Source organism: Aedes aegypti, chromosome 2 (assembly GCF_002204515.2).
Source record: "Aedes aegypti strain LVP_AGWG chromosome 2, AaegL5.0 Primary Assembly, whole genome shotgun sequence".
In the NCBI taxonomy this organism is placed as follows: Eukaryota; Metazoa; Arthropoda; class Insecta; order Diptera; family Culicidae; genus Aedes; species Aedes aegypti.
In genome coordinates, this window is record NC_035108.1 from 23924820 (window position 1) to 23936311 (window position 11492).

Genomic DNA, 11492 nt, shown 5'->3' on the forward strand with positions numbered 1-11492 from the left:
AAGCAAAGCCATGCTGAAGGTGTCTGGGTTCGAATCCCGGTCGGTCCAGGATCTTTTCGTAAGGAAAATTTCCTTGACTTCCCTGGGCATTGAGTATAATCGTACCTGCCACACGATATACGAATGCAAAAAAAATTACAACTTTGGCAAAGAAAGCTCTCAGTTAATAACTGTGGAAGTGCTCATAAGAACACTACGCTGAGAAGCAGGCTCTGTCCCAGTGAGGACGTAATGCCAAGAAGAAGAAGGAATCTGCCAAGGATTTTAGAATATAAATTAAGATATCCCACGAAATCCTGCAGAGTATTGCAGCAATTTAGCGATGATTTAAAAAAAAGAAATGTTTTGTTTCTGATCAAAATTTTGCTAGGTAATAACTAAGGATGTCGAAAACAGCCAAGTATATTTCATTAGAGCCTAATAAAAATTGAAATGAAATCCACCTTAAAACCTTTTGGGAGATTTATAAAACATAATGATGCCAGGAAATAACGGTACCATTCCTCGAATCGTGGTTATACAGAGGATATGGTAAGAATCTGTTTAAGAATTTCATGAACAAAAACTTCCGTTAAGTAGATGAAAAAAACGAATTTGGTACTATACCATTTAATAAGTCGAGTCTAGTACACGACACTGAAGACGGCCTTACAGTTGAGGTCGAAATACGCGTATCTGTCAAAGGATACAAACTGTAGTGGAATTAAATGGTATAGTACTAAATTCAGTTTTTTCATTTTCTTATAGGTATTCTACTAAACAGCTCGAAGATTTATTATCATCATGGCTTCCGTTAAGTTTCCATAAAGGTCTCGTAAGAATTCGCTTAGAGATCATGAAGAGCCCTACAAAAAATCAATCAAAGTTTTTGGGAGAAATCCGTCAAAGATTTTCTTCGGAAACCAATAGTTTTTTTTAACACAAATCTCTGAAACATTCGTTAAGGGTCTCTCTAGAAACTTTGATTAGACATGGTGTGCTGCACGAGTTGTTAGATGGAGGAAATCCCTCTTTACGATGCATCAAAATATTGAAACGAAGATAGGAAATCCCGTGGTTGCTACTATCTATGCTAAAAGAGCAGGACAAATCCTAAAATATGAAAGATAAATCAGGACGCCTCAAAAGAAACTCAAAATCAGGACATGTCCTGCTAAATCAGGACGGATGGTAACCCTAGCGGTAGTTGACCCGTTTGTTGTGTTGTAGGAGATGCGTGAATGAAACCATTGTAGAATCACACGTACCGTGTGCCTGGTTCAAACAGGCCTTGTATTATTAATCTTCTGGAACACTCTGGAATCCTCTTTGGAAGGATGGCGGGTGCTTGATCAATTAGGATGGTGGAATTTCAATTGAGACGGCTTTCCACTATGGCGGTTGCCGTCACTCGGATCACGGACACAATGGCGAATAGGAAACCGGAATCCTGGTTACAACACCAATATGTTGGGGCAGGTTCGCGATTTCCGTTGGAATTGGAACTGTGGTTAAAACGGACACTTCCTGTAGCGTAGTCACTATACTGGGCGGGAGCGGCGCTACCGGCTAAAGCACTGGCACAAAGCTCACGAAGGTGCTGCTAACAGCCACTTAGCTTCTTCTTTCTCTTCACTTATGGAATGGCTAATAATTTAAACTTTAATTTATTGAGCAAATAACTTTGGGGATTATAACTTCTGGACTTCCTACTTATTTAAGAGCTCGATTTGGAATGATTTTATTTCTGGGATTTTAACTTTAAGAAGCTTAACTAGATACTACAACTGATAATTTAAATTCTATGCTATTCATTTCATTACGCTACTACCATCGCCTAGCACTCAAATGTAGTACTAGATCAGGGGGTTCAGCGCAAATCTATAGAAGTTGGGAACTGATCGAGAACAAACAAACCAATTTTATTGTACTCCAAACAAACTTTTTCAAAGGGACTTATTTTGATTATTGTAGTTGAACAGTAGAAGTTAAACGTGAATATTTTGACGGTTTATTTCAAGAGCATCCTCATAGATGTCTTATGGTCAAATTCGTAATGTGAGATTTTGCTGAATTTAATTATTGTATTAAACGTTGGAATATTCCTGACGAGCTTTCAGAAATCAGAAACCATATAAAAATTCTGCAATAAGGAATACCGAAGAATTCTGCATTTTTTTAAATATCATAGAATTTATCTGTTGCCTTTAGATGTGTTACTTTTTGGAGTACCGTTCGGTCTCAAATTTATGACTTGTATTCCGACAGTGGCAATTTCGAAGGTAAATTTAAACATTTACAAAACTTTTTAAAATAATGGACATGTAATGTGAAACAAGTGATCATTTTATGAAGAAATTTCAGTGATTCACTTGAAAATCAACTGAATGTCCAGTGTTTGGAAAAAGAGCCTTGATCGGAATGTAAGACAAAATGGTATGCAAAGATTTTCGTACGAAGTTTTTCAATAAGGCATCATGTGAAGGGAGGAGAAACAAAATGTTGAAACAGGCTGTTCTTTGAATAACAGAATAACGAAATGTTAGATATTGTTTAACCTCATGAAGTTCTTTCCTAGACATATGAATTCCCCAGAATTCCGCCAGAAATCCTATAAGAATTCCGCCAAGGAATTGCACAGAATTTCAAAAGAAAAAAAATCGTTTCAAATTTCTTTATTAATATCTTAATAAATCCCTACCCACATACCGCTATGATTTGAAGATTAGAAGGCAAGAGACATTTCAAACGCACTTTTCATAGATAATTCTTAAATAATCCGGGGATTTGGAGCAGATTTTTTTTTAAATAGACCATAGAAGAATTTCTGGCGCCATTTGTGATGTATTTTGTGAATATTTCTGATGGATTTTTAAGGACTTTTGATGAGTTTCGCGAAAAAAATTGTATTTTTGGAAACAACACGATGGAATTCACAGAGGAATTTGTAGTAGAACTTTCAGCGAAATATCTCAGCATAGGATATGACAGAATCAATGCATTTTTGTAGGAATTACTACGAAAACTTTGAACTTTTCAAAAGTTAAGTAATTTTATTAGTTGAATCCGTGAAAATATTCCGTACATAAAAGAAATAGTTGTCCTCCAGGAGAAATTCACGATGGAAGTATGAACAAACATCATAATATTATTTGACTAATTTCTAAGAAATTTATGGCAAAAGTTGTGAGGTCGCCCTTTACTATTCCTTGAGGAATTTGAATAAGTAATATTGGGTAACTTCAAACATGTTGCTACAAATTTCTTGGAAAAACGGAAGTCAAATATTCTTTTAGAATTTAAAACATTTTCTAGTAACATTTTTATTGCTGCAGAATATTTTTTTGCTGTAGAAATGTCGAAAAATCGGTTCGGGGACTAGCTTAACTCCCTAATCATCCAGCCACGGTGCTGTCCTGACCGTTATTATCAGAAAAAAAAATATCTCCATCAAATCTATGCCTACCAGCCTTTTCTTTTTTTTTAGCTAAGCTGCATGTCTTGGCAAAATTAAAAAAAAACCGTATCTCCCGTTTTTAATTTACGCCCTTTTGGTTATGTAAGTTCAAAAATTCAAGGGAATGTGTTTTCATTGGCCGTGATTATCAGAAGAAATATACCATTCAAATTTGACTCAAAGTTGGTTTGTTAAGCTATTTGTAAGTTCTAGGCGAAGTTTTACTTATTCAGAACGTCGAAATTTTGAGATACGTCCTTTTTGAAGTGTAAACATTGAAAACACTAATCTGAATTAGATTAATTAGGCATTCTTATACCGTTGAGAATGTTCAAATTATTGCACTTACATGCCTCCAAAGTCTGTGAAACACTTTAGGCTAGGCTTAAAAAATATAAGGCATTACGGAGCCAATTTTGTATTCTTATTACTAATATTTATAAAATATTGTTATAGCCAAACTAATTGCCCCCCGGCTGTTCCGGATAACTTTGTTCTGCCTTAGAACGGAAACTTGAATTGCTGAGTTATGCACTATTGGCTATTAGAGCTACCACTATTAATGCTTTTGTGATCATACATTACTACATTTAGATTTTTCACTAATATATAATTTTATCTGTGGGTTTCCCGTTCTTTAAGATCTCACAAACATGTAAGAGTCCTGGATATAAACAATAGTGAAAGAATTATGTAATCCAATCAATCCATTCTCAAGCCAATTTAGCCGTGATAATGGAATTCTATTCCATTCTAGAAACTGGAACTCGAGGTGATGGTCTTCAGGTTTATGTTATTCGGGGTAATGTAATTAAAAAAAAATAACGGATGTTCTACACTTTACATTATTTTTTCTCCATTTTGTATCGCTGCTTTCTACGTCGTTAATTTCATTTCATTCCAAACACTACTACCCATAACCGAAAACTCAAGTTCGAAAGTGTTATTTGGCGTCTACTTGCGTTCCGATGTTCAATATCCGTTGTTTGTAAAATAAACTGAATTGTCAGCACATGGGTTCACCAAACTGTCCAGAATATTGTTCTACTAAAACTAGTTTGTTCACATTATAAAATTGGCCCCGTACTGCCTTATAGTACTTGAGCCTATCAAAAATCAGTGAATTGTGAAAGACTTTGGAACATGTAAGAACATTTTGTCATTGAAAACATTTGAACATGCATTAGAATGCCCAATAAATCTGTTTAAAATAAGTGTTTTTAATGGTTGAAGGTGTAACGAAAAGTGTAAGGACGTAAATCAAAATTTTATTGACGTTTTCATTCATAACTCCGACTATAAGTTAAAAAACCCTAAATAAACCAACTTTGAATTAAATTTTAATGGTATATTTCTTCTGATAATCACGGCAAATGAAAACACATTCAAATATCTCAGATTTATTTTGGATTTATGAACTTACACAACCAGAAAAGCGTAACTTCAAAACGGTCCCAGCGATATTTTTAAATTTTGCCCAGACATGCAGCTTGGCTATAGAAAGCGACTGGTCAGCATAGATTTGATGGATATTTTTTTCTAATAATAACGGTCGGGGGAACACCGTGGCTGGATGATTATGTGAGTTCAGCTAGTCCCCCTGCCTCTTTGCTCCTATGACAATGCACACGTCTTGCTTTTGGGATGAGCTCGAAAACTTTCTAGAATGTGCGCTTAGAATACATGTAGTAGTTTTATGTTCATAATTTTGTGGTCACATGAAAATAATAGTACTCACTTAGGTTATAGTACCAGTACGTCACTTAGGTTACATACTTAATTTTAATTCATTTTTAGAAAGCTAAGGAAAAAATACAATTTTGGTTTCTACAATGTGTGTTTCTGAGTGGACTGCTATGATGAACCATTTGAAGCTTTAATTCAAGCTACCGTCGATGGGGGTGACAATGGGTCTAGGGGGTGAGATTGGGTCAAAACGGAAAAATATGTTTTGTGAAATATTTCAGCTAATAACGCTGATATTACTTAAATTAATAATTCATATGTTAGGGAACATATTATTACACATAATTCATAAAAAAAATGCATTTTTAGAAATAGTATTTTTTGTTTACTACATCAATAAACTTGCATGTTGAAACTAGATAAAATTTACAACATTAAGTTTCTGCTGTACAAAGTATCACGCATGTACTTTAGCCTCTATCGTTGTATTAGTAGAATGTTGAAAGTCTTTCCATTACACATCACAGGTATTTTCCGGAATCTGTTTGATTTTCCTACAAAAAAAAAAATATTTTTTTCGGTACGATGTCTAAAACATTGAAAATGGGGGTGAGATTGGGTCAAGCAAGAACGATAGTAAATGAAATTCCAAGTCAACTTTTTTGACATTTTACGGTGCCGGGTGTTCTCTTTTTTCATTAAGATGTGTTTATTCTTTATAAATTCAGCATCTCTGAAACATCAAACAAGTGTACTTGAGTATTCCGTGCATTGAATAACAATACAACGCATTTTAACAACTTCTCAAACCAGCAACTGTGTTTCGTGCGCAGCAACATCGTAAATTTTTATCAAAAGGGTGTTTTTTTTCTAAATTTGATTATTTATCAGTGTTTTCATATTATAGAAACATCTCACGGAAGTACAAATGAGTTGGATCGCTGAAATACTGGGATTATGACGTCAACTTCTGCCTGAAATTTATTGATCGTGGAATGTCGCACCGAAATTTAACTATTTGCGAAGGTTTAAAATAATCACTGTTTCAGTAAACCTTTGGGGAAACTGAATGGGCTTTATAGCAATGGGAATGAGACTTTGAAGACAATTTGAGAGAAACACCAAGAAAATTTATGTAAACTTTTATCGGTTGGGTTTACATATTTTTTCTCATAGCTCTTCAATTTTCAGTATAATCTTTCTTTTAAGTGGGTTTATCATACTTGTGAAACATCTTAGATATCTTTTTGTCTTGTTTGCATCGTTTTTTATCAATATTTTTCAGTTGTGAATGGTTTTGAAATCATATTCTCAAAAACAAGTTATTTCACCCCTTTATGGGGTGAGATTGGGTCATTTTTCATTCACTTGTGGTGCCGCTGTGAATAAATATTTGTCTTTAATTTTTTGAACAGTTGTTAATGTACCATCAAAGTACATACACACTAAATTTGAAGTTTCTTGGAGTTAAATTGCGATAGTTATTCAAAAAATAAATAGCACATATCCCTTTTTGACCCATTGTCACCCCCAACGACGGTACTGTACATTAGACCTATTCATATTTTCAAGAATGTCAGGAAATCAACCAGTCAACCAATATTTAGATTTTTCATGTTAAATTGAACTTCTGGTCAAAATTTCAATCAATTTGGAGAAAAATTAGGTGTGCTTCAAATCAATTATGTATTTTTAGGATAATTTCAAGCTATAAAAAATCATAACTACCAAACGAAACACCAAAAATTATTGGAAATACCTCTATACAGTAGTTGATTCAATTCTACGAACTTTTGTCGAACATGATTTTACGATTGGAGCATGTTTTAACATAGTTTGGTTGAGGTTTGTGCTTCGAAGTTCTTGAAAATGTCTCTCTTAAAAACATACCTGTATGAAAATTTAGGATTTTTATCTTCCAGAACATGATGACTACACATATCTATAACTCAATCCCGTTGAAAGTTACAAGTTATCTTACGAAAATAAATTGTAAAAAATAGTAACTTAGGAAAGAGCACCATCGTGAGCTTTGTGGAATGTAAAAAATGAACACGTTAGCACTGCTTTTTCTCAGTCGATGATGATGATTGGTTTCAAATCGTTCTGAATCGTCAATGAAATGCGATCAAAACAATCATCAATCGAAAAGAAAAAGCAATGCTAACTTGTTCAATTCATTCATTCGTCGGTACATGTGTCATGCGTGATTTAACTATCATCAGGTTGCGATGCAGTGCTCGATCTTTGGGCATTTTTTGTAATTTATTGCCTCAGGTTACATATAAGCTGTTAATGGTTAATGAATTCATAGCTTTACAATGTTCTATTCCCGTTGACTATGGTCTGAAAAAATAATGTCAATGTGTGTTTTTTGTACCATATATATATTCAAAAAACTGTGATTTCAGGGTACTGCGGAAAACAAATCTCGATCAAACAATGTTAAAACTCAATTTGATCTTATTCGCGTGTTCGACAAACTTTAACAGAATAGAATTAGCTTTCAAGTAGTAGTAATAGCAAGTGGTTTTGATTTTCCAAATGCTAGTTATGATTTTTCAAACCTTGATATAAGCTCAAAAACACATTTTCAACTTGAAGCATATTGAAATCTTTATCAAATGAGCTGAAAATTTGACCACACATTGTTCTTAGCATGATAATTCGGAATACTGCTTGGCCGGTAGATTTCCAGACATTTTTTCAAATATGAACAGGTCTACTGTACATGTTTCTTCCAGTAAGCTCATATAAACTTCCTCCGGAATCTTTATTCATAAATTCTGCGAATAATCCAGAGTAAATAATAGACAGATTCACAGCATTTGGTGTTTATATAAGAAAATTAAAGAATAATATAATAAATATTATATCGCTAATGAAGCTGATCTTACCAATGATCTTAAATCTTAAATATCGTTAATATTTCTGATATTGAAATGAAAGTACACAATTTCATATCGATATCTACAGCTCTTTTTTCCGCTCAACTCATCTCACTTAGCCATATCAAAAGTAAAGGCAAGAATTCAGCTAAAATAGTTATAGAGCCATGTTTTACAAGAGTGCGCATAACAAGACATCATTGAACAAAAGTTATGATTTATTTGAAGTTGAAATTTTGGATTTATGGGGGAACCACTGTGCATTGAGCCGACACCAGAGACTCGTAACTAAATGAAAAGATATATGATTTATCCTTAGATGCTTTGTCCACACAACCAAAGAAGTGTGTATTGAATATTTGAATGACAACCTGGGAACTCCAGTCTACGAACTGATTATCGGCATGATACGTATGTAACAAGTCTAGAACACAAACCGAAAGAAATCAACATTCCTCCGCTTCAAATTCATGTGATATTAGATTCAATAGCAAATGCATCCGAGCATATGTACAATGTACATCCACAGCAATAGAAACTTGATTACCGTTTCCATCAGTGGCCTTCAAACCACCATCAACCAAAAGGCGCCAAAGACAATTAAAAAAAAGACAATTTACACCGTCTTCAGCCATAGGCTGCACAGACTGAACGATCACTAACATTAGGCAACGGACAACACGGAACACCCAGTAGCCCAGTGATGAATTTTCCGTTTGACGAAAAGTTTCCATCGACTGGAGCGGGAATCGAACCCACACCTCGTGGCACAATACGCCTGAACGACTGACGCCGCTAACCGCACGGCCACGAAGCCCACAAAAACTAGCTTTGATGGATGGCTATTATGTTGCAACATACGCCCAGTGCCACAAGTGTTTTTTCATTGACGAAAAATCAGCACAAGAGGCATCACAAGTAGATATGTAGGTAGTTCTCAGTGCAGCAGTATAGCCCCCAAGAATCCAACATAGTTTGTTCAAGGTCCAGCCTCCGAGCAATGAGAAGCCAATGACTCTCACTTTCAAGAGTGCACTCAACATTTAAGCCCTTTGGCTATGCACGTGAGCAGCGTGATTGATGATGGTAACGATGATGATGAGCGTACGCACCAAATCGGCTTTTCAAGGTTGACAACACTTCAAGAGGGACGATTGACCCTTTGAGCCCTTGATGGCAGGGAGGGGACCACTACCAAATGGCACTCACCTCTCTGAGAGCATGCACAAAACATGCCATCTGCTGACAACGAAAGATCATAGAGATATAACTACTTAGTGGCACAGTAGTGGCTTGAGGTCGCGCGACAATGCCCATGGCAAAAGCACAGGTTTCCGGCTTTCGATCTACACACAAGAGAGTGTACGTAATCACCGAACTCAAAGTCCGAAGCGGTGCACAGTGGGCAAAAACGGAAACAAAATTTCAACTTCTGGAAGCCGCTTGTTTAAACCATTGTAATAGACTTATTCCCACGTAAAAATCACGAAGAATCGATTATTTTTCTTGCATTTAGAAGTGTCTTGTTTTTCCCTATACGATTTTCCATAAATAGTTGAATCAATTAAACATATTTAGCAACCATATTGAAACTACAATAATGCCTCAATTTAGCCGATATAACTTGGAATTCATAAACAAAAATTCCACAATTATGCTTGATTTTGTTAATATCTATGTGATTCCCAACTATTTTTAGATAAAGTGGTTGTAAAAGACGTTTGCAAATTTTTGAATCGAATTATTTTTCCTATGGTTCAAAATCAAGGAAAATTATACCGTTTTAACTCATATTCCGAACATTTAAGGCCAGCAGTGACTTCAAATACACCTGATAGGCATAAATTACTCGATATTAGGGAAAATATGAATTTCCTCGCAAAGTCTAACTGTGTTCATTCTGTCTCATATTCCGAACACCTTGATTCAAATTCCGAACAGCACGAATAAATCGTATTCAAATAAATAATTTCGCAAATAAATTTATCTCAGCTAGTTTAACTGGTCTTGAACTAGAGAATCATCACTACTGCCGAGGTATAAAATAGATTGGGAGATGTTGAAATTTAATTGCGATTGATGCCATTTCCTGGTTATTCGATGACATAAGGTACCCCGGGGCAAGTGAGAATCCGGGGTAAGTGGGGCGTTTCGTCATAGCTCAACTAGGAAAAGTTTTTCGTAGGAGTATTCTTCTAGAAAGTTGAAGATACAATGACAAGGAATGTATTTAGTGCAAAACATATTGTTATTTTTATTACCATGTGGTTCATGTAACAGTTGTCATTTCAGCGCCGTTTTCAACTTGCATGACAAATTGTGACACGTTTCACGTCTTGCATTGACTCGCAAAAAATAAATGTGTTTTAAATCGAATTTCCACCAGTAAGCTATAATTTTTAGTATTATTACAAGCTGCTAACGATAAACCAGTATTTTGTTTTCATTTCATATGAAATTTTTGATGGTCTATCTTACCCCAAAATATATTTGTACCTGAGGTAAGTGGGAGCTATCAAAACAAAAACCAGAATCAAAACTTTTCGTACACGTTTCATACATTTTGCTAGAAAGTAGCACTAAAACATTCAAACAAATGATTTTTATCAAAAAAGATCAACCTCAAATTACTTAATTGCAAAAGAGGGAGAAGAAAAGTGCTATTATTCTTTATTTTTTAATTATTTTTTTATTTTTGAAATACGACTTCAAAATTGAACAAACACACAGCTGAAATTTGAAATGCATCATGAGAACGATTACTTTTCTATGATATTTGAACTTTATTTGTTACTTCTACCAAATTAAGTAGTGATGGAAAACAATTCCATCCCATAAGGTGGTTTTCTGCCATGCATATAAATAATAACAAAACATATTTATAATTTCGTTAATTATTGAATGTTTATGTGCTACATTTTAATTAACAACTAATAAATTATATATTTTGACATGTTTAATTCTTCTTTACGCTTTTATTGAGGAATTTTCAGTTTATATTAAATGTGAGGTGACATACTATTAAATAAAGGGTTTCTTCCTTAAACGTAACGTATTTTATGGTTGATCCCTTATGTACATCAAATTTATACTTAAAATTAAAAATCTATGACTTATCAATCCTATTACTGTAATGGTTGACTTACTGATGTGGATTGACGCATGAAACTGGATGTGTCCAACTTGCCCCGCTTAGCGAGGCAACTGCGTCCATTGGCTCATTCTAAAACTTTCTTCCAAGATTTTCACAATTTCGAAATTATTCGATTAGTTTCATGCACACACCAGCAAATATGTTGCCAAAACGTGATTGTGTTCTTGGATTTGAAAAATATTGACATTTGAAAATTTTATTGAACAATTTGTTTGAACTATCGTTTTTTGTTCGTTTTGTTAATGTTCGCGCGCGATCTCTTCTCGATTAGGGGTTGATTAATTGCCACCGTTGGCCACAGCCGAAGATATAATTTCGGATTCGAGAT